This window comes from Bombina bombina, chromosome 5, assembly GCF_027579735.1.
Source record: "Bombina bombina isolate aBomBom1 chromosome 5, aBomBom1.pri, whole genome shotgun sequence".
Lineage (NCBI taxonomy): Eukaryota > Metazoa > Chordata > Amphibia > Anura > Bombinatoridae > Bombina > Bombina bombina.
The window spans coordinates 414993797-415019086 of NC_069503.1; positions in this window are offsets into that span (position 1 = coordinate 414993797).

Here is a 25290-nt window from a genome sequence, read left to right on the forward strand (position 1 = left end):
CCTTTACACAAACAGGAGCAAGCTGGAGTAGGTATCTGATTATCATAAAACTTTGGGGCTTGGTTAGGAGTCTGAAAATCAGAGCAATGTTATTTAAAAATAAGCAAAACTATACATTTAAAAAAAAAAACGAAAAATCTGTATGGGCTTTATAAATAGATCATCTACAAAACATTCATGCAAAGAAAAAATTAGTGTATAATGTCCCTTTAAAGGGAAAGGAAGGACAAAAGTGAAATGTGCATGGGTGCATATCAATTTAAAACATTTTTTTTTTTTTTTTGCAATATACTTCTATTAGCAAAAAGACTTCTAGTAAAAGGTACTACTGATTTTTAGCGGCATATGCACATATCCTGTGAATCCCCATGCACCAGTATTCAAATGTCTCACCTTCTCATATGATACAAATTAAGTCTCCACTGAAACAATAAACATCACCATCTGGGGGTCGATCCGATAAAAATCGTCGCCCGCAAAAGTCGGCGACGCCAATATTTACGCTGATTTGGTATCACATATACGGCGTAACTTAGAAGTTACGCGCGTATATTTCTGCCGTCGCCCGTAGTTTTTTGGGCCATAGGCAGGTATACCAAACCAGCACAGTTTGGTATCCAATATGCAGCGTAAGGACTTACGTGGCGAAAATGGAGAAAACTTACTCCATTTTCACCTCGCCACAAAAAGCAGCCGTAAGAAGCCTTACGCTGACTATTGGAGCCCCGTAACTCCCTAAACTAACTAGAAAATAAACCTAACACCTAACGCATGCGCAATGTCTATCTCCCTGTCAACCGCGATCTGCTAAATAAAACCTAACACCTAACGCATGCGCAATGTCTATCTACCTGTCAACTGCGATCCCCCCCCTCCCGAAATCCCTAATAAAGTTATTAACCCCTAAACCGCCGCTCCCGGACCCCGCCGCCATCTACATAAACTAACCCCCTACTGTGAGCCCCTAAAACCGCCGCCATCTACCTTATCTATCCCCTAATTAGAACCCCTTACACCGCTGTCATCTACCTTATCTATCCCCTAATCTGACCCCTTACACCGCCGCCACCTATATAAAAATTATTAACCCCTAATCTAATCCCCCTATACCGCCGCCAGCTATATTAATATTATTAACCCCTAATGTAAGCCCCTTACACCGCCGCCATCTCTATTAAAATGATTAACCCCTAATTTAATCTACCTACCCCGCCGCCAGCTATATTATCTATATTAACCCTAAGTATATTATAGTTAATATAGGTATTACATTATATATATTAACTATATTAACCCTAATTATATTAGGGTTAATATAGTTAATATAGTTACTATAGTATTTATATTAACTATATTAACTCTATCTAACCCTAACACCCCTAACTAAATTTATATTAAATTAATCTAATTCATTTATAAACTAAAATATTCCTATTTAAATCTAAATACTTACCTATAAAATAAACCCTAAGATAGCTACAATATAATTAATAATTACATTGTAGCTATGTTAGAGTTAATATTTATTTTACAGGTAAATTGTTAATTATTTTAACTAGGTATAATAGATATTAAATAGTTATTAACTATTTAATATCTACCTAGTTAAAATAATTACCCAATTACCTGTAAAATAAATCCTAAACTAAGTTACAAATACACCTACACTATCAATAAATTTAATAAACTACAAACATCTATCTAAAAATACAATTAAATTAACTAAACTAAATTACAAAAAAAAAAAACACTAAATTACAAAAAATAAAAAAAAGATTACAAGATTTTTAAGCTAATTACACCTATTCTAAGCCCCCTAATAAAATAATAAACCCCCAAAATAAAAAAAAATTCCCTGCCCTATTCTAAATTAAACAAATTTCAAAGCTCTTTACCTTTCCAGCCCTTTCCTTCCAGGGCCTTTTGTGGGGCATGCCCCAAAGAATTCAGCTCTTTTGCATACAAATACAATTCCCCCCCCATTACAACCCACCACCCACATACCCCTATTCTAAAACCACCCAAACCCCCCTTAAAAAAGCCTAACACTACCCCCCTGAAAATCTCCCTACCTTGTCTTCACCACACCGGGCCGAACTCCTGATCCGATCCGGGCGATGTCTTCCTCCAAGCGGCAAAGAAGAATTCTTCCTCCGGCGACGTCTTCCTCCAAGCGTCAGCAAAGTCTTCATTCTTCCGGCGGCATCTTCAATCTTCTTTCTTCGCTCCGCCGCCGCGGAGCATCCATCCCGGCCGACTGCTGTACTACGAATGAGGTACCTTTAAATGACGTCATCCAAGATGGCGTCCGCCGAATTCCGATTGGCTGATAGGATTCTATCAGCCAATCGGAATTAAGTTAGAAAAATCTGATTGGCTGATTGAATCAGCCAATCAGATTCAAGTTCAATCCGAGTGGCTGATCCGAACAGCCAATCAGATTGAGCTCGCATTCTATTGGCTGATCGGAACAGCCAATAGAATGCGAGCTCAATCTGATTGGCTGATTGGATCAGCCAATCGGATTGAACTTGAATCTGATTGGCTGATTCAGTCAGCCAATCAGATTTTTCTAACTTAATTCCGATTGGCTGATAGAATCCTATCAGCCAATCGGAATTCGGCGGACGCCATCTTGGATGACGTCATTTAAAGGTACCTCATTCGTAGTACAGCAGTCGGCCGGGATGGATGCTCCGCGGCGGCGGAGCGAATAAAGAAGATTGAAGATGCCGCCGGAAGAATGAAGACTTTGCTGCCGCTTGGAGGAAGACGTTGCCGGAGGAAGAATTCTTCTTTGCCGCTTGGAGGAAGACATCGCCGGAGGAAGAATTCTTCTTTGCCGCTTGGAGGAAGACATCGCCCGGATCGGATCAGGAGTTCGGCCCGGTGTGGTGAAGACAAGGTAGGGAGATCTTCAGGGGGGTAGTGTTAGGCTTTTTTAAGGGGGGTTTGGGTGGTTTTAGAATAGGGGTATGTGGGTGGTGGGTTGTAATGGGGGGGGGGGGGTATTGTATTTGTATGCAAAAGAGCTGAATTCTTTGGGGCATGCCCCACAAAAGGCCCTTTTAAGGGCTGGTAAGGTAAAGAGCTTTGAAATTTGTTTAATTTAGAATAGGGCAGGGAATTTTTTTTATTTTGGGGGTTTATTATTTTATTAGGGGGCTTAGAATAGGTGTAATTAGCTTAAAAATATTGTAATCTTTTTTTTATTTTTTGTAATTTAGTGGGGTTTTTTTTTTGTAATTTAGTTTAGTTAATTTAATTGTATTTTTAGATAGATGTTTGTAGTTTATTAAATTTATTGATAGTGTAGGTGTATTTGTAACTTAGGTTAGGATTTATTTTACAGGTAATTGGGTAATTATTTTAACTAGGTAGATATTAAATAGTTAATAACTATTTAATATCTATTATACCTAGTTAAAATAATTAACAATTTACCTGTAAAATAAATATTAACCCTAACATAGCTACAATGTAATTATTAATTATATTGTAGCTATCTTAGGGTTTATTTTATAGGTAAGTATTTAGATTTAAATAGGAATATTTTAGTTTATAAATGAATTAGATTAATTTAATATAAATTTAGTTAGGGGTGTTAGGGTTAGATAGAGTTAATATAGTTAATATAAATACTATAGTAACTATATTAACCCTAATATAATTAGGATTTATATAGTTAATATATATAATGTAATACCTATATTAACTATAATATACTTAGGGTTAATATAGATAATATAGCTGGCGGCGGGGTAGGTAGATTAAATTAGGGGTTAATCATTTTAATAGAGATGGCGGCGGTGTAAGGGGCTTACATTAGGGGTTAATAATTTTAATATAGATGGCGGCGGTGTTAGGGGCTCACTTTAGGGGGTTATAGATATAATATAGCTGGCGGCGGGGTACGGGAGCGGCGGTTTAGGGGTTAATAACTTTATTAGGTTGCGGCGGGGTACGGGAGCGGCGGTTTAGGGGTTAATAGCTTTTTTATTGTTAGGATAGTGAGGGGGGATAGCGGATAGAGGGTTAGACGTGTCGGGCTATGTTAGGGAGGCGTGTTAGACTTGTCGGGCTATGTTAGGGAGGCGTGTTAGACAGTGCGGGTGTTTTAGACTTTAGTCAGGTTTTATAGGCGCCGGCAGTTTCTAACGTGGCGCAAGTCACTGGCGATGCCAGAAATTTGTACTTGCGCAGATTTCTGGACATCGCTGGTTTGTCAGACTTACGGCACGTTAGCATCTGACGGCGACTTATATGGGATAGCTCGAGTTGCGAGCTGAAACTGCGGGCGACGCCGGTTCCCTCGCTTGCGCCGCAAACTGCGATCTATATCGGATCGCGCCCCAGCTCTCTGAGCAGGCATGGCATTCAAATCCTTATCCATTAGTCACACACAGAATATGCCGCGAAATAGTAATAACTTTTACTAGAAGCATTTTTGCTATCAGAAATATATCACAAAAATATTTTATTATAAATTTAAATGCACCCATGCACATTTCTTTTTTAAACTTTCTGTCCCTTTAGTTTCTGAAACATATACATATAAATTAAAAATCCTTTTGTAAGCCAATAACGAAAATGATGTGCAGGTGACATTTTTAATAGCTAATTAATAGTGGATACAGTTGCAAGCTGATAACCCTTTGTCAGGCATTCTGATGTACAAATGAAGCACAATCATATTTGTATTCATGAACATGTGTTGTGTTGTAGTTGTATGGTTAGAGCTTTGGGAAAGTTTTCAAAAGGATTTGTGAAGATGTTGGGATTCCTGAACATGGTTACTTAAAAATGCATAACAAAGCAGTAAACAAAAAAACAAACAGAGTGCATTTTCATGTTAAGTTATGTGTGAAGAGGTTGTCTGTCTCTACTAGGTAGGGGGTATTATACCAATAATCTGTATGATCAAATAGTTCTGCGTGAATGTTTTAATACCAAGAAATTAATTGATTTGCCATTCCCTTAGGAAATATTTGAGTTAACAAAGCCATGGATCAGGTTCCACCCTGAATTAAAAGAATCAAACAAGCTTATGAATTTGTGTTCCCAAATCCTTCTTTTCCTTTGACATCTAAAATTGAATAAAACACAGATTTAAAGGGACAGTCTACTAGAATTGTTATTGTTTAAAAAGAAAGATAATACCTTTTTCTTTCCTAAGATATGATGAGTCCACTGCTTGAGTAATTACTGTTGGAAATATCACTCCTGGCCAGCAGGAGGAGGCAAAGAGCACAGTTAAACTGCTAAGTATCACTCCCTTACCCACAACCCCCAGTCATTCTCTTTGCCTTCAGTGCATGGAGGAGGTGAAGTTTAGGTGTCTGAAGAAAAATTTTGATTTAATCTACAAGCAAGTTTTGGGGTATAGCCATATTCCATGTCATTCCTTGCAGTCGGGTAGTGGTGGCTTTAAAGCAGTTAGGAACTTGTAAAGAGGTACTTACTATGTTTTCCTAACAATTGCTGCCCTAGTTTAGAAAGTCAGAGTTGACTACTATGTTCTTTCTTTTTCAAAGGTCTCTGTGAAGAACTTTGTCTTCTCATACCTTGTAACTGTCTACATGACGGACAGCAGAGCAGGTAAGTTCTTTTTCTTCCTATTGGGGAGACCATGCACTTAACAAATTAAAAGACACTGCTTTTTTATTGGGACATAGATAATCCTGTTGTATGGGTTACACTGGGGCAGGAAGCAGGCACTGTAGAATGTGTGAGACTAACATTTAAACTCTTTGAAAAAGATAGGGTAAACTGTTTTTATTAGGCTTTATTTTCTGACACATATTTACTTGATAAAACAGTTAAAGTTTAAACTAAAAGTAAGACTGAATTTTCTATTTCAGCAGCTTACTCATTTCCCCTTTGCTTATAAAAGAAACAATGCAACATTTTAAACTGTTTGAAAAAAACTTATTTCTGGTACTCAGTGTACCAGGAAGTTATTTTTAGTGCCTTTCTGTGTTGCAGCAGTAATTTGAGCTCAGCAGTTGCGGTCACATGACTGTCTTTACTTAATAACATTTTTGAGGGAAAAGTTGTTTTTCTCCATTTCTGGGTGATCCGGTCTTAATTGGTATCGTAAGGCACCTCAGTAATTGAGGTGTGGGGTTGACTGAGGGGAATTTTAGAAGTTTATTTGATGTTTATTAAATGTTTTTTCTTAACTTTTCTCACATAATTTTAGCTGGGTATCAAATCTAATTTGGGATCAAATTTAAAGTGTATTTTTCCTTATCTTATTTTAATTGAATATTAAAATATTTTAAACTTATCTGTACAAGTTTATTGACTATTTCACAATGTGTCTGGTATAGAGCAAGTGCCTGCTCTCATGAATTCATGCTTATTATGTTTAGATGCACAAATTACAGCTCCTATGCAATTGTGTTCTTCATGTGTCAAGAAAACCTTGCAAAATAAAGGTAAAATTTTTTAACCTAATGTCTCACAGGATGATGCTGTTAAAATAATACCTCAGCTTTCTCCTGCTACATCCCAAGCCTCAATTGTGTCATATGAAGTGCCCTGTGGTTCCTCTATAGCTCCTAGTGGAGTTTATTTAAAAGCAGAAATTTCTGCCCATGTATCTTCAGCGGTATCTGCGGCATTAGCTGCCATTCCCAGATTACAGGGAAAATGCAAGAGGAAATCTAGAAATTCAGAAAGTAAGGTGCCTGTCCTCAGTTCTGCTTCCCAAGTTGCCCTTTCTCATAAGTCTGATGAGGAAGATACATCAGGACTTTCTGAGGGTGAAATCTCAGATTCAGACAGTATAATTCATTCTTCTGAGACTGAGGTGGTATCCTTCAGATATAAGCTTGAACACCTTTGTATATTGGTAAAGGAGGTTTTAGCTACTTTAGATGACACTGATACTTCTGCCATTGTCACTCCTAAGAAATCTAGTAAACGTAATAGTTTCTTTGATGAACCTTCCACTTCGGAGATTTTTCCTGTGCTGGACCGTGCTAGGGAGATTATCTCACAGGAATGGGAGAAACCAGGGGTGTCTTTTTCCCCATCTCCCATTTTTAAGAAAATGTTTCCTGTTGAGGACTCCATTAAAGACCCTTGGTATACTGTACCCAATGTTTAAGGGGCCATTTCCACTTTGGCTAAGAGAACCACTATTCCTATTGAGGACAACTGCTCTTTTAAGGATCCGATGGACAAGAAGCTGGAGGCATATTTGAAAAAGATTTAAGTTCATCAAGGTCTCCAATGGCAACCTGCGGTGTATATTGCCACTGTGACTAGTGTGGCATCTTATTGGTTCGAAGCCTTGTCTGATTCTCTTCAAGTAGAGACTTCATTGGATGAAATTCAAGATAGGATTAAAGCTCTTAAGTTGGCCAATTACTTTATTGCAGATGCCATTTTACAGTTAGACTATGAGCTTAAACTTCTAGTTTCGCTGTCCTAGCCCACAGGGAATTATGGTTGAATTCCTGGTCTGCAGACGTTTTTTCTAAAGTCAAGCTTCTGGTGATTCCTTAAAAGGGCAAAACCTTGTTTGGACCTGGTTTGGCAGATATTATCTCTGATATTACGAGTGAAAAAGGGTCTTTTCTACCTCAAGATAAGAAAAATAGGCCTCAAGGATGTCACAATAATTTTCGTTCCTTTCGTAACTTCAGAGGAAAGCCTTCCCCTTCTTCTTCTAAGCAGGAACAATCCAATCAATCTTGGAACAAGGGGAAACAATCAAAGAAACCCGCAACTGATTGCAAGACTTTCTCACTTCTCTCAAGCCTGGATATGAGATGTCCCAGATCCCTAGACTGTGGACATAGTATCCCAGGGTTACACATTGGATTTCAAGACTTTTTCTCCCAAAGGCAGATTCCTTCTCTCAAAATTATCTGCAGACCAGATAAAGAGAGAGGTGTTTTTGAAATGTATACAACATCTTTCCTCCCTGGGAGTGATAGTTCCAGTGCAGGAACAGGGTCTTGGGTTCTACTCCAACATATTTGTGGTTCCTAAAAAAGAGGGAACTTTCCGTACCATTCTAGACTTGAAGTGTCTAAACAAGTTTTTCAAAGTTCCATCCTTCAAGATGGAGACTATATGCTCCATTCTTCCTTTAGTATAAGTGGGTCAGTTCATGACAACCATAGACCTAAAGGATGCGTATCTCCATGTTCCTATTCACAGGGACCATTCAAGATTCCTGAGATTTGCCTTTCTGGACAAACATTTCCAGTTTCCCTTCCATTTGGTCTAGGCATGGCTCCCAGAATTTTTTCAAAGGTTCTGGGTGCTCTTTTTGCAGTGATCTGTTCTTGTGGAGTTGCTGTGGCACCCTACCTGGACGAAGTATTGGTTCAGGTGCCATCTTTTCAACAAGCAAAATCTCACACAAAAATATTGTTGTCTTTTCTTCGTTCTCACTGGTGGAATGTGAATCTGGAAAAAAGCTCCCTTTCCCCTGCTACAAGAGTAGTGTCCTTAGGGACCATAATAGATTCTCTATTGATGAAGATTTTTCTGACCGAGGTCAGGATAAACAAAATAATTTCCTCTTGCCTCTCTCTTCAGGCTACTGCTCATCCTTCAGTGGCTCAATGTATGGAGGAAATCAGTCTGATGGTGGCTTCCATGGACATCATTCCTTTTGCTAGATTCCATTTGAGAGTTCTCCAGTTGTGCATGCTCAGACAATGGAATGGTGACCATGAATCTATCTGAGAGAATAGAGTTAGATCAGTTGTCAAGGGATTCTCTCCTGTGGTGGATTTCTCAGGAACATCTGTCTCAGGGCACATGCTTTTAGAGACCTTCCTGGGTGATCGTGACCACAGACGCCAGCCTGTTGGGCTGGGGAGCAGTCTGGAATTCGTTAGAAGCTCAAGGCTTTTTTACTCGGGAGGGGTCTGCTCTTCCCATCAACATCTTGGAGTTGAGGGGGATTTACAATGCTCTATTGGCTTGGCCTCAGCTGTCCTTTCTAAGGCTGTTTCTAAAAGAAATATCAATCAGAAAATTGTTGTTCCCTCTCTGTGTTCTAATCCTTCTTCTTCCAAAGAACATTTGTTACACAATTTGGATGTTGTACGTGCTCTTAAATTCTATTTACAGGCAACTAAGGATTTTCGACAGTCCTCTGCCTTCTTTGTCTGGGAAATTTAAAGGTCAGAAAGCTACTGCTACTACTCTTTCTTTTTGGTTACAAAGTATAATTCGTTTGGCTTATGAGACTGCTGGACAGCAGCCTCCTAATAGAATTATGGCTCATTCCACAAGAGCTTTTTCCACTTCTTGGGCTTTCAAAAATGAAGTTTCTGTGGAACAAATTTTGCAAGGCTGCAACTTGGTCTTCGCTACATACTTTTTCCAAATTTTCCAAATTTGATACTTTTGCCTCAGCTGAGGCTTCTTTTGGGAGAAAGGTTCTTCAAGCAGTGGTGCCTTCTGTTTAGGACTGCCTGTCTTGTCCCTCCCTATTTATCCGTGCCCTCTAGCTCGGGTATTGGTTCCCAAAAGTAATTACTCAAGCCGTGGACTCACCATATCTTAGGAAAGAAAAACAAAATTTATGCTTACCTTTTAATAATTTTTTTTTTTCCAAATATGGTGAGTCCACTGCCCCCACTGGACTAAAAGTGCTAAAAAGTACACTAACACGCATAAACTACCTATTAACCCCTAAACCGAGGCCCTCCCACATTGCAAACACTAAAATAAAATAATTAACCCCTAATCTGCCACTCCCGACATAGCCGCCACTATAATAAACATGGAAATAGTGGCAACGGTGTTAGTTTAAGCAAATATCAACCCCTTCATAATATAGTATGCTGAAATAATAGTAGATATATAATCTATTCAGTATTCATTACATACCAGTTAGTATCACTGGTGAAATGTAGGAGAAGGGGGGTGCTGACTGTCTGATAGATATATAAGTACAAAAAAAGAGAGAGAAGTTTGACAGTACCCAGCACTCACAAAACACTATATAGTAACAATATGCATTGAAAACCGGATTGTGTCAAGAACTGGTTATTAAAACGTAACTTTTACTAATGATAGAATAAAAAGGGTGGTAAATAGTACCAAATGTATAACATAAATATGTGAGACATACATTTAAAACTTAGATTAAGAAACAGATCAGGACTGTGTGTGTGAGACTTCAAAAACAGAATTACTTCCCTGGGTAATAGTTCAAATACACCGTAACCCTCAGGGCTCAGAGAATACACGGATTGCTCTAAAGCTAATCTAAAAAGGGGATTGACCCCAACAACATTACCTAATCTGAGCAATACTGGTACCTAGAGCAGGAGAGGAAACGGTTTATAAATGACTGATTAAGGAAGGCAATTGCCACATCAATATGAGCTTAGAAAGGTCCAAGGTAAACACAAATTAGCAAGTCTCATGCACACAGACAATGCCTGATGTACATTTCGCCGCTAGCACGGCTTTCTCAGAGGCTAACTAGAGTCAGGGCCCCAACCCGGTATTTGTGTCGTCATTGACCAATAGAAATTGGTTCTAAGCACACACCTCTAGATGCAGCCTATCACAAGAGGCTTAACATAATTGGTTAAAGATTCATCACATGATCGTATCAAGCAGATGTCAGGCTAGTAACATGTTGAAACAATTTTGTAATCAATAACAGATTTTCATTCACACATTTCAACACACATATAATGAGATTCATCCTTCCTATGTCACACGTAGGAAAAGCCTCAATTGATGCATAAATCCTCTCCATGTATGTTGATAGAAAATTTGATTGCGTTTTTCAAAAAACGATCATAAGAGAATGATGTCAACATCCTTCCTATATCATACGAAGGTAAATACTCTATTGATGTAGAAAAATAAAAAATAAAGCCTCTCCATGTATATTGATGGAAAATTTAAATTTGTAATTGTGTTTTTCAAAAAACGATCATGAGAGAATGATGTCAAAACTCATTCACAAATTGACTTAAATAAGACACATTCTTCTTATCTGTCAGAGCAAAGAGTAATGTTAACACGAATAAGTATATTGACTCTATTGAAACAGAATCTTCTTGTGTGTCCCTAGTAGATTAAATGCATAAAATGCTTGATATCAAAAATCTATATGTAAGATTTATGAATAATATCACGTAATGCGTATCACATTTCAAATAGCAAACCAAAAAAGGGGGGACATTGTTTGCAATATTTCAGCCAATATTATCACTATAGTGCAGATCCTGCCCATTAGTGGATTAACCAAATTTAATTGCGTTTTTCAACAAATGATAATAAAAGAATAATGTGAACACTAATCCACCAATTGACTTAAATTGAACACACTATTCTTATTTATAAAAGCAAATAGTATTGTTATACAATCATAAGATGAAATATGCTAAAGTGTATCTTATTACAGTGGTTATAATCATAATTTATTTTGTACTGTAATTTCCAAACGTCATCTGCTACAAGTATAGGACTATCATTCGTGCCAGTATGGTAGTTTATCCCTATATGAGTTATTACAATAATGTTACTGTTCCTTCTGTCATGGATTATTGATCTATATGCACATTAAAAGTCACCTATTGTTCATTTACAGGAATGCCGCAAATCCATCCTGTTCGTTAATCCCATTGGGTGTAAGGGTATTAAGCCAAAAAATCCAGCGGCATTCAGATTGGAGCAGCATTTGTTCTATATCTCCTCCTCTTATGCCTCTCCATGTATATTGATAGAAAATTTAAATTTTAATTGCATTTTTCAAAAAACGATCATGAGAGAATGATGTCAAAACTCATTCACAAATTGACTTAAATAAGACACACTCTTCTTATCTGTCAGAGCAAAGAGTAATGTTAACACGAATAAGTATATTGACTCTATTGAAACAGAATCTTCTTGTGTGTCCCTAGTAGATTAAGTGCATAAAATAGCTTGATATAAAAAATCTATATGTAAGATTTATGAATAATATCACGTAATGCATATCACATTTCAAATAGCAAACCAAGAAAGGGGGGACATTGTTTGCAATATTTCAGCCAATATTATCACTATAGTGCAGATCCTGCCCATTAGTGGATTAACCAAATTTAATTGCGTTTTTCAACAAACGATAATAAAAGAATAATGTCAACACTAATCCACCAATTGACTTAAATTGAACACACTATTCTTATTTATAAAAGCGAAGAGTATTGTTATGCAATCATAAGATGAAATATGCTAAAGTGTATCTTATTACAGTGGTTATAATCATAATTTATTTTGTACTGTAATTTCCCAAACGTCATCTGCTACAAGTATAGGACTATCATTCGTGCCAGTATGGTAGTTTATCCCTATATGAGTTATTACAATAGTGTTAATGTTCCTTCTGTCATGGATTATTGATCTATATGCACATTAAAAATCACCTATTGTTCATTTACAGGAATGCCGCAAATCCATCCTGTTCGTTAATCCCATTGGGTGTAAGGGTATTAACCCCTTAAAGACAGAGGACGTACCAGGTACGTCATAGAAAAAACTTCCCTTAATGACAGTTGACGTACCTGGTACGTCCTCTGTTGTCTAAAGTGCTGGAAGCGATCTAGATCGCTTCCAGCTGCTTACAAGGTATTGTAGTGATGCCTCAATATTGAGGCATCACTACAATCCCCCATTTTACATACCGATGCATAAAGGGCCACCCTGTGGCCCCATCTGCATCGGCTATATATATTTTACCAGTATTTGCTAGGTTGGTGCTGCATTTTAGTAATATGTCACCTTATTCTTGCAAGTAATCCACAATCTCTCGTTAGTTATGTTTTCTGCCGGTCCGGCGGTTGCGGCGGGGTGGGACGGGGGGGTGCGTGTGCACGCGCGTACACGTGCACGCAAAATTTACAGCCCACTAAAATAAAAAAAAAAGATCGATCTAGATGCAGTGGCATCTTTGTTCTTTAATAAGGGATCTGGGAGGGGGAGGGTTGAATATTATTTAGGGGGGCCAGCTACACTACAGCAAACATATATTTTATATTAAAAAACTTAAAAAAAAAACTATTTTGGGGGGCAAATTGGGTACTGGCAGACAGCTGCCAGTACCCAAGATGGCGGCATATAGACAGAGGGGGAGGGTTAGAAAGATGTAAGGGGGGATCAGGGAGGTTGTGGGGTAAGGGGGGATCTATCACTGCAGACTTTATGCCAAAAAATAAAAAAAAATAAAAAAAATATTTTTATTTCAGTACTGGCAGACTTTCTGCCAGTACTTAAGATGGCGGTGACAATTGTGAGGTGGGGAGGGAAGAGAGCTGTTTGAGGGGGGTCAGGGGGGTATAAGGGGATGGGATGTGTCAGGTGGGAGGCTGATCTCTACACTAAAGCTAAAAATTAACCCCACAAGCTACCTAATTAACTCCTTAACTGCTGTGCATATTACAAGTGTGGTGCGCAGCAGTATTTAACGGCCTTATTATTACCAAAAAGCAACACCAAAGCCATATATGTCTGCTATTTCTGAACAAAGGGGATCCCAGAGAAGCATTTACAACCATTTGTGCCATAATTGCACAAGCTGTTTGTAAATAATTTCAGTGAGAAACCTAAAATTGTGAAAAATTTAAGTTTTTTTTTTTTAATTGATCGTATTTGGCGGTGAAATGGTGGCATGAAATATACCAAAATGGGCCTATATCAATAATTTGGGTTGTCTACTACACTACAGCTAAAATTAAACCTAAAAGCTCCCTACAAGCTCCCTAATTAACCCCTTCACGGCTGGGCATAATACACGTGTGGTGTGCAGCGGCATTTAGCGGCCTTCTAATTACCAAAAAGCAACGCCAAATCCATATAGGTCTGCTATTTCTGAACAAAGGGGATCCCAGAGAAGTATTTACAACCATTTATGCCATAATTGCACAAGTTGTTTGTAAATAAATTCAGCGAGAAACCTAAAGTTAGTGAAAAAAATTGTGAAAAAGTCAACAATATTTTTTATTTGATCGCAATTGGCGGTGAAATGGTGGCATGAAATATACCAAAATGGTTCTAGATCAATGCTTTGGGATGTCTTCTAAATATAAATATATACATGTCAAGGGATATTCAGGGATTCCTGAAAGATATCAGTGTTCCAATGTAACTAGCGCTAATTTTGAAAAAAAAGTGGTTTGGAAATAGCAAAGTGCTACTTGTATTTATGGCCCTATAACTTGCAAAAAAAGCAAAGAACATGTAAACATTGGGTATTTCTAAACTTGGGACAAAATTTAGAAACTATTTAGCATGGGTGTTTTTTGGTGGTTGTAGATGTGTAACAGATTTTGGGGGTAAAAGTTAGAAAAAGTGTGTTTTTTTTTCCATTTTTTCCTCATATTTTATCATTTTTTTTTTAGTAAATTATAAGATATGATGAAAAAATAATGGTATCTTTAGAAAGTCCATTTAATGACGAGAAAAACGGTATATAATATGTGTGGGTACAGTAAACGAGTAAGAGGAAAATTACAGCTAAACGCAAACACTGCAGAAATGTAAAAATAGCCATTCTCATTAAGGGTAAGAAAATTGAAAAATGGTCCGGTCATTAAGGGGTTAAGACAAAAAATCCAACGGCATTCAGATTGGAGCAGCATTTGTTCTATATCTCCTCCTCTTATGCCTGGTTTTATAACCTGTAATACAGAGACTTTTAGTCGTGGTCTAGGACCATGTTTCTTTAAGTAATGTCTTGCTACCGGAGTAAGTGTTTTATTTTTACCTATATCAGTAATGCAATTTTTAATGCTATTGATATGTTCACCTATTCTGGTGCGTAGTTCTCTGGTGGTAATACCCACATATCTCAAACCACATTCACATAGTAAACAGTAGACCACATTTTTGGTCCTACAATTAGCGAAACCAAGCATCCGTTTGGTTCCAGCACGTGTAGAAAATTCTCTTTCATCATGTATATATTCGCAGAAGCTACATGAGCCACAAGCATAAGTTCCACATAATCTTTTGGTACTTGGTTTTTTCCTAATAAAATGACTCTGTACCAGTTTGTTCCCTATTGTTGGTGCTCTGCGCCAGCTGGTGTTAATTCTTTGGCCTATACAATTAGCCAACACTGGATCTGATTTCAAGATGTTAACATGTTTATTAAGTATTGAATAAGAAAAATGGACCTCAGCGCCTAGTGATAACCTTTGGGCCTGGGAAGGGGGACTCCTAGCTATTACCCAATGTAAGAAACAAAATATGAAAGAATCCCAGGCGCCTACCCTAAGGAGGCTAGGTATGGATATCAAAAATTTGTGTTGTCTAAAATGTGTTTTAATACATATATAGTTAAAAACTTGAATATAAACAAATTTACATACAAAACTTCATGGATCCATGATAAATAACAGGTATACTAAGATATAATATCCAATAAAAATAATGAAATAAAAACAATGAGATATAAATTAGATAAAACCTTAAGCAGCTATATGCAGTAATGCAGCAAGGTATTATGCATACAAGTAAAAACAATTGCGGACAATTCTGGTGAAACGATTCACAGTGGAAAAAATCAATGTGGAAAAAAATTATTATTAGTGAAAAATTGCCTAAAGTAAGAATCCCAAAAAAATGCCTAAAGTAAGAATCCAAAAAATAGGGGAAGTCAAAAATATTTGTGTCCTATTTTGAATAGTGTTGTCCAGTGGCTGGAAATCTCAAAAATAATAGATAGCGTGTATCCAAACAAATGTCAAATAGGTGCAAATGTTACAAATTTGAGTGTGGGAATGTCACAGCAAATTAAATGTAAGTGCTCCAATATTCTTCAAAAATGCATATCTTCAAAACAAATCTTCAAATCAAATCTAAAGTGATGCTTGATAGTTGGTATAAACACATTAATAGGAGGAAAACACAGACAAAAACGAAAAAACGGAAAAAAAGATCCACCTGTGGAAAAAGAAGAAAAAGAATATAGTGTAGATTGTCCTAAAAGTATAGCAAACAATAGAATAAGGCTTACCAGTGCTGGTCAACGCATTTCGGCCCGTACTAGGCCTTTCTCAAGACTGGTTTAAGGTTACAAATGGTGGCCTTATATAGGGAGCTTGACCGGATGTAACTTAATGTTTACTTCCGGTTTGCCGAAATTTATTATTTTCTGGCAAACTGTTTTTAACCTCAATTTCATTGAGTATAATTTTGTTTGCTTAGTTAGTCATAAGGGGATACTTCCCCGGCTTGATCCATGTGGTTGTGTGGTTTTATTTAACCTTCCTAGTACCTCCGTGAGCTTCGTGACGTCACTTCCGGTCTAGGTAATTTATACGATCAATTTGTATAGATCGTAGGGTCAAATTAGAAATACAATTATGTTAAAGGGGATTATAAGATAATTTGTGTTATAAGATAAGTGGATTAGTATCCTTATTTATTCCGTCCTACTTGGGTTTCAGAACTAGGTCCGTGATCGGACCGACCTGATTGGTCGTGACGTCTCGGACTCGGGTTAGCGCCTTGGATTGGATCTAAGAAAGGTGTGTACATTATCCTACTTTATTATTGGTGTGTAATCGGGCTCTGTAAATGGCCCTGGTTAAAGGTGTGTAAGTGCTCAATCATTCTGATTGGATATAAAGATTACGACGGTCCTAAATGTAGTGTTATTTAAAAATGGTATTAAATAATATGTTTTTATCTTAGAGGGATTTCTTTGAGAAATATATTTTTTGGATTATTTAGCAATCTTCAAATGGAGATCTCTGTGTATTGAAATATTGATACCAGATGCAAATGTGCAAATATCGTGTCTGTTTGCTCACAATAAGTTTTTGTGAAATTGTGAGGATATCTATGGTGATATACTCTTAAACTACGGAGGAATAAGTCTTATTCTATTAGGTGGTATGTACAATACCCCTTTGTTGAAAATCTTTGAAAATAATGGAAAACTTTTAAGTAAAACATGGGAGGTAGAACTTAATTTTCTCAAACATGACGATCTGAGTGACTGAGTGACAATAATTTAAACATATGATTATTTGGTCTAAAAATTTTTGGACATATGATTGTTTGGTCTAAAATTAGTGACCAAGGGGAGGGGAGTTAGACCCTATATTTTCTTTAGCCGGCTTTTCTATAGTAAAGGTTTTCTATATATATGATAGTGTGGGATTTAAAAACAGCTATATACTCTTTGAAAAGAGTAGTGAGAAAGGATACTCTATAGAGGAGAACCCTCTCGGAAGATGATTTCAAATTTCAGAATTGTATTTCTAATTTGACCCTACGATCTATACAAATTGATTGTATAAATTACCTAGACCGGAAGTGACGTCACGAAGCTCACGGAGGTACTAGGAAGGTTAAATAAAACCACACAACCACATGGATCAAGCCGGGGAAGTATCCCCTTATGACTAACTAAGCAAACAAAATTATACTCAATGAAATTGAGGTTAAAAACAGTTTGCCAGAAAATAATAAATTTCGGCAAACCGGAAGTAAACATTAAGTTACATCCGGTCAAGCTCCCTATATAAGGCCACCATTTGTAACCTTAAACCAGTCTTGAGAAAGGCCTAGTACGGCCGAAACGCGTTGACCAGCACTGGTAAGCCTTATTCTATTGTTTGCTATACTTTTAGGACAATCTACACTATATTCTTTTTCTTCTTTTTCCACAGGTGGATCTTTTTTTCAGTTTTTTCGTTTTTGTCTGTGTTTTCCTCCTATTAATGTGTTTATACCAACTATCAAGCATCACTTTAGATTTGATTTGAAGATTTGTTTTGAAGATATGCATTTTTGAAGAATATTGGAGCACTTACATTTAATTTGCTGTGACATTCCCACACTCAAATTTGTAACATTTGCACCTATTTGACATTTGTTTGGATACACGCTATCTATTATTTTTGAGATTTCCAGCCACTGGACAACACTATTCAAAACAGGACACAAATATTTTTGACTTCCCCTATTTTTTGGATTCTTACTTTAGGCAATTTTTTTGGATTCTTACTTTAGGCAATTTTTCACTAATAATAATTTTTTTCCACATTGATTTTTTCCACTGTGAATCGTTTCACCAGAATTGTTTTTACTTGTATGCATAATACCTTGCTGCATTACTGCATATAGCTGCTTAAGGTTTTATCTAATTTATATCTCATTGTTTTTATTTCATTATTTTTATTGGATATTATATCTTAGTATACCTGTTATTTATCATGGATCCATGAAGTTTTGTATGTAAATTTGTTTATATTCAAGTTTTTAACTATATATGTATTAAAACACATTTTAGACAACACAAATTTTTGATATCCATACCTAGCCTCCTTAGGGTAGGCGCCTGGGATTCTTTCATATTTTGTTTCTTACATTGGGTAATAGCTAGGAGTCCCCCTTCCCAGGCCCAAAGGTTATCACTAGGCGCTGAGGTCCATTTTTCTTATTCGATACTTAAAGGGCCACTGTAAGTAAATATTTTCTATGCCTGTTACTAACTAACTACCCCAAATACTCTTTTTATCAATAGCATTTCATTAACATATCTCTACCGTATATCAGAAATCTTGTCTGCAAATTTAATTGCTTTCCAAACCCACTCCGTGGGTATCCTTTGCTCTGTACCAATCCGTTTACAATACCTAGGTTTCAAAATGGCGCTTTAAACACTAAAGTTATTGGTTTAAGTATTTTGAACATGCAGTGCTGAAAATAGTGGGCAGGATAACGTGACATCATCGGCGAATAAAAGATATAACTTTTAGAACGTTATGAAACTTAGTTTTGGAGAAAATATAGGTCAGTAGGTTTTAATTAATGTTTATTAACTTTAATATGTTAGTTGTTTAGCTTAAAAATTATAACAGAAAGTAATCCTTTAATAAACATGTTAACATCTTGAAATCAGATCCAGTGTTGGCTAATTTTATAGGCCGAAGAATTAACACCAGCTGGCGCAGAGCACCAACAATAGGGAACAAACTGGTACAGAGTCATTTTATTAGGAAAAAACCAAGTACCAAAAGATTATGTGGAACTTATGCTTGTGGCTCATGTAGCTTCTGCGAATATATACATGATGAAAGAGAATTTTCTACACGTGCTGGAACCAAACGGATGCTTGGTTTCGCTAATTGTAGGACCAAAAATGTGGTCTACTGTTTACTATGTGAATGTGGTTTGAGATATGTGGGTATTACGACTAGAGAACTACGCACCAGAATAGGTGAACATATCAATAGCATTAAAAATTGCATTACTGATATAGGTAAAAATAAAACACTCACTCCGGTAGCAAGACATTACTTAAAGAAACATGGTCCTAGACCACGACTAAAAGTCTCTGTATTACAGGTTATAAAACCAGGCATAAGAGGAGGAGATATAGAACAAATGCTGCTCCAATCTGAATGCCGCTGGATTTTTTGGCTTAATACCCTTACACCCAATGGGATTAACGAACAGGATGGATTTGCGGCATTCCTATAAATGAACAATAGGTGATTTTTAATGTGCATATAGATCAATAATCCATGACAGAAGGAACATTAACACTATTGTAATAACTCATATAGGGATAAACTACCATACTGGCACGAATGATAGTCCTATACTTGTAGCAGATGACGTTTGGAAATTACAGTACAAAATAAATTATGATTATAACCACTGTAATAAGAGATACACTTTAGCATATTTCATCTTATGATTGTATAACAATACTATTTGCTTTTATAAATAAGAATAGTGTGTTCAATTTAAGTCAATTGGTGGATTAGTGTTCACATTATTCTTTTATTATCATTTGTTGAAAAAACGCAATTAAATTTGGTTAATCCACTAATGGGCAGGATCTGCACTATAGTGATAATATTGGCTGAAATATTGCAAACAATGTCCCCCCTTTTTTGGTTTGCTATTTGAAATGTGATACGCATTACGTGATATTATTCATAAATCTTACATATAGATTTTTGATATCAAGCATTTTATGTATTTAATCTACTAGGGACACACAAGAAGATTCCGTTTCAATAGAGTCAATATACTTATTCGTGTTAACATTACTCTTTGCTCTGACAGATAAGAAGAATGTGTCTTATTTAAGTCAATTTGTGATTGAGTTTTGACATCAATCTCTCATGATCGTTTTTTGAAAAACACAATTACAAATTTAAATTTTCCATCAATATACATGGAGAGGCTTTATTTTTTATTTTTCTACATCAATAGAGTATTTACCTTTGTGTGATATAGGAAGGATGTTGACATCATTCTCTTATGATCGTTTTTTTGAAAAACGCAATCAAATTTTCTATCAACATACATGGAGAGGATTTATGCATCAATTGAGGCTTTTCCTACGTGTGACATAGGAAGGATGAATCTCATTATATGTGTGTTGAAATGTGTGAATGAAAATCTGTTATTGATTACAAAATTGTTTCAACATGTTACTAGCCTGACATCTGCTTGATACGATCATGTGATGAATCTTTAACCAATTATGTTAAGCCTCTTGTGATAGGCTGCATCTAGAGGTGTGTGCTTAGAACCAATTTCTATTGGTCAATGACGACACAAATACCGGGTTGGGGCCCTGACTCTGGCTAGCCTCTGAGAAAGCCGTGCTAGCGGCGAAATGTACATCAGGCATTGTCTGTGTGCATGAGACTTGCTAATTTGTGTTTACCTTGGACCTTTCGAAGCTCATATTGATGTGGCAATTGCCTTCCTTAATCAGTCATTTATAAACCGTTTCCTCTCCTGCTCTAGATACCAGTATTGCTCAGATTAGGTAATGTTGTTGGGGTCAATCCCATTTTTAGATTAGCTTTAGAGCAATCCGTGTATTCTCTGAGCCCTGAGGGTTACGGTGTATTTGAACTATTACCCAGGGAAGTAATTCTGTTTTTGAAGTCTCACACACACAGTCCTGATCTGTTTCTTAATCTAAGTTTTAAATGTATGTCTCACATATTTATGTTATACATTTGGTACTATTTACCACCCTTTTTATTCTATCATTAGTAAAAGTTATGTTTTAATAACCAGTTCTTGACACAATCCGGTTTTCAATGCATATTGTTACTATATAGTGTTTTGTGAGTGCTGGGTACTGTCAAACTTCTCTCTCTTTTTTGTCACTATAATAAACATAATACTCCCGCATCGCAAACACTAGTTAAATATTATTAACCCCTAATCTGCAGCCCCTAACATCTCCGCCACCTACCTACATTTATTAACCCCTAATCTGCCGCCCCCAACGTCGCCGCAACTATACTAAAGTTATTAACCCCTAAACCTAAGTCTAACCCTAACCCTAACACCCCCTAACTTAAATATAATTAAAATAAATCTAAATAAAACCTACTATTAATAACTAAATAATTCTTATTTAAAACTAAATACTTACCTGTAAAATAAAACCTAAGATAGCTACAATATAACTAATAGTTACATTGTAGCTAGCTTAGATTTTATTTTTATTTCACAGTCAAGTTTGTATTTATTTTAACTAGGTAGAATAGTTACTAAATAGTTATTAACTATTTACTAACTACCTAGCTAAAATAAACTACAAATTTACCTGTAAAATAAAACCTAACCTGTCTTACTCTAACACCTAACATTACACTACAATTAAATCAATTACCTAAATTACAAAAACAAACAAACACTAAATTACACAAAATAAAAAAAGAAAGTATCATATATTTAAACTAATCACACCTAATCTAATAGCCCTATCAAAATAAAAAGTCCCCCCAAAATAAAAAAACCCTAGCCTAAACTAAACTACCAATAGCCCTTAAAAGGTAAAAAAATACCAAATAGCGAAATGGTAATAGCGTGCGCCTGAAACAATTCTAGTGCAAAAAATGGAATGAGACTATTAAATCCTCACTCTGTGTTCGAGAGTGTAAATGCGATTGAAGAGAAGAGTGTGTAATAGGTAATAAGTGTGGTGTAACAGTGGATTAAATTCTCATATTAGAAAAGAAGGAGTAGTGTGACCATTGTGTGTGATAACACTGCTAGTGAAGTGATAGTAAATAATAAATGGTTATTATACCAGTAAGGTACGTGTGCACAATCCAAAAGACTAAAATAACCATAAAAATAAATATAATTATAATATAACAATTTATAAAAAAGTGCTTATCGTAATATAAGTCCCAAATGAGGTGCTGGAAGATGGTGACTAGAAATGTCAATATCTCTAAGGAGAGGTTGAAGATCCTTGTCACAGTAGAAATATTGGAGCGGAAAGATTCACAATGTAGCAGGCAGCTGGTCTTTGAGATAACAATGTAAAAACAAAGGGAAGAACCCAATAGGGGGCGCTATCAAGGATAATAGTTTGTATGTGGACCCACGTGACTCCAGATATATGTTTCAAAACATTATACAGGTAACAATTATGACAAAATATAGTAATGGTGTGTGCGTACACACTACTAGATACCAGAGTCCTAGATCCTGGATGGAAAACAGGATAAAAGTCCTAGATGGTCAAATATGGTTAGAGTATCCGTCTTTTCAAAAACAGAGGCAGCACTCGATCTTCACCCTCCAAAGGTTAATAATCTAGAATCAAACACAAGGAAAGAGGCGCCGTATGTGTGAATCTGAAACAACTGACATCATATAGAAAATATGTGCAGGGTACTCACAATATGGAAAGGCACTCCAATGTGCCTATAGGAGCAGGCTGGTATTCACAGCAAACCAGCTGGCTGAACAGGCAATCCAGAATAACCAAAGTGAGAGACTCAGAATCTAGATCCAACGGTATGGAGGCAGGAGCTAGGTGCAAACAAAGGCACACCACTGTGTGAATCTGTAGGAGTACACTAATAAATTCAAAATCTGTGCAGGGTACTCACATTCTGTAGCGGCACTCAGTTGTGCCAGTGGGAACAGGCTGTCTTTCTTAGCAAACCAGCTAGCTGTATAAGGAAAATAACAGGAACCTCCACAGTCCTCCGGATAAAACAGGTAGCTCAGAAATACTCAATTTGAGATGAGGATATATGATTAAAAACACATTTAATAAGGAATAAAAACAATTAAAAATACATATATCACTCATGTGCAGTAAGTGACATGCAACGCGTTTCTCGGAATCTACCGTTTCCTCAGGCATGAATTCTAACTCTACACACATCTTATAAATACCTGAGCTACCTGTACTGTCCCACCCTTCAAATTAAACCAGACCAATCACAGAAGCCCTTTGTTTAATTACCCATTAGTTGGTACACCTGCATACTTCTCATCCCCTGCCTTAATGTGCTTGATGGATTAATGCAAGTGTTATATACAATGGGGGGGATAAAGAAAAAGAATTGCCAGCAGCTTGTTTTTTATATATATATATGTAAATATTAATATAACCTAACTCGCCCAACAAATATAGCCATGTCTTGGTCAAGGGCTTAAAATATATGCGTACTCACCGCTTAATATATGTAGCCAGCTCCAAGTTGCCTATGTGATCTACTGTCAACCTCATAGAATGAACAAATGTATATAAATATTCATACCTATCTACTCATATGTGATGTAATGCACGACCGGCACATAATTGCACTGAATACCATATTTATCCATTAAGACCAAATATTTCTCTGTTAGTACTCATAATTAATCGCCTTATTCTCAAAGTTTATTGTTAGGCGGAGTACCAAGATACAGATCCTAAGAGGTAAATAGTTCTCTGTGATTTTTTGGCGTCTGACGTAGACGCCCATGATAGGTTGACAAACGCCAGCCTCCAGACCAATCACAAGTACTAACCGCTGCACGCCCCTACTCGAGTGTGTCAGCAGATCGTAGGCTCACAGATATGGGAAATTGTACCCCCGGAGCCAACCGCCCACTGCAATCATTGTCGGCGTTTAATATGGAGTCCCGAACAATGTTGAAGTTAGTTCTCGAGTATCAGGTCTGTCAACAGAAGTACCCGCCCCCTCATTACGTCAAGGGGCTGTCCACATACATTCCGTGGGCACTCACGTAAATAAATGCGTTCGTTTCTATGGCTACATATTTGTAATCTCAAATAGTAGTTCTTATAGGTTAAACTATGTTACTAGTCAGTGTCTGATGGGTGACACTAGATCATATGGCATACATTGATAGTACACGGCTAGCCCCTAAAAACCCTACTCTGTACATTCCTGAGTGTAACTCTGTCTAATACCATAGTCTATGAACACTAAAACAATGACGGGAACATGAACTAACCGAGATGCATCTATTCTCGGCTCACCAATATTTAAGATAATAAGTATTAGTGTTAGCCTGGTTAAGTCAAAAAAGCTGACTATCTGTGTTATATTCAAAAGCGCCATTTTTTATCATTATAGCTAAGGTACTATATGCGAAAAAGTGCTTGCTTATTTATATCCCTTACTTCATAATATGTCTTTCTGTTCAACACTAGTACCCTAACAGTATCACCAATAAATGCGGGGGCCACTAATAGATATAAAATAGAGCTGGTCAATATTTTTACCAGATGATCAACACATTGTGATCGTGTGATCCTTGGTATGTACAACATCTTACCCTCACATCAAACCAAAATACTGCTAATCCTATCAATGTCAATGGTTCAAGTAAAACTGAACAGGTCGTTAGACCCTACCAATCATTACCATGATGTATATGACCAAGTGATATAGATTAACAAATATTGTATATTGTATACATTGGAGTGCCTTTCCATATTGTGAGTACCCTGCACATATTTTCTATCTGATGTCAGTTGTTTCAGATTCACACATACGGCGCCTCTTTCCTTGTGTTTGGTCTTTGAGATGTCTGATCAAAACACAGTATCTAAAAATAGTAAAGAGAAAGACAGCGCCTCATAGTGCAAGTAGGTTCCAAACAATAAGGGTCACAGTGAGACAATAACAGATGGTAGTATACTCACAAGAGTATTGGCACCCTTATTGAAAGAGGTGTGAATAGGCAGACTGACATTTAATTCAGCAGTCAGTACGCTGAAGCCGGATAGTATCCAGGTTCCCAGACGGGCAGCTGTGGGCTCTCCTCCGTGGGTAGAGTCAGGATCCTCTGGTGTTGTGCTGTATAGGGAAACAGCGAGCGGCTGATCTCTACATGTAACAAACACTAAAGGCAAGTGTGTTTGAAAGAGCAGTCCTCAAAACGATCAAAGAAGTAAAACCCAGTAATGCTGTTGTAGTAAGTCTACAGCAAATCTGTCAATGGGCCTTTTGCGGGGCATTGCCCCAAAGAAATCAGCTCTTTTACCTGTAAAAAAAAATA